Here is a 482-nt window from a genome sequence, read left to right on the forward strand (position 1 = left end):
CCAGGGCGCGGGCGGCGGGAGCGGCGGGGCTCAGCTTCCGTCTCGTTCACCATCATCTGCCTTTGGGATTGATTTCCAAGCAGCCCGTGCTCTCATTTCCTCCGAACGTACACATGCTGGTCCCAATAGTAGACACGGGTTGGTCCAGCCTCTTAGCAGATGCAATGTCAGGGGAGGGTCTTGCCCGTCCAGCCAGCCTGGGAGGCAGCGGGAAGCAGGGGCTCAAGCAGAATGAGCCCATCAAACCCCTCGTGTTAACCACCCAGCGAGGAGGACATGTCTGGAGGGTGGCACACATCCCAAAGGGCTTTGGAGAGCTGCTTACACCGCTCCGCGGTGCGAGGTGAAAATATAATTTATGTCAAGTGCCTTCAAACCAGTAGGATGACTTCCCCAGCGGCTTCTCACACACTCATTACGCCTGGTCCCATTCCTTATTTCTGTTTTACACAAAATACACAGACATTCAAAAAAATCTTTCC

At 54.8% G+C, this 482-nt stretch overlaps 1 long non-coding RNA gene across 1 annotated transcript in view; it reads right to left on the minus strand.

Moving 5' to 3' along the window:
* Positions 1–441: 441 nt before the first annotated feature.
* The window catches only part of LOC106723911, a 1,542-nt gene continuing 1,501 nt past the window's right edge, over positions 442–482 (minus strand). Inside the window, exon 2 of the long non-coding RNA XR_001359653.1 lies at positions 442–482. This exon is cut by the window's right edge and continues 241 nt beyond it. This is a non-coding gene — a long non-coding RNA (uncharacterized LOC106723911).

This window comes from Myotis brandtii, unplaced genomic scaffold (assembly GCF_000412655.1).
Source record: "Myotis brandtii unplaced genomic scaffold, ASM41265v1 scaffold678, whole genome shotgun sequence".
In the NCBI taxonomy this organism is placed as follows: Eukaryota; Metazoa; Chordata; class Mammalia; order Chiroptera; family Vespertilionidae; genus Myotis; species Myotis brandtii.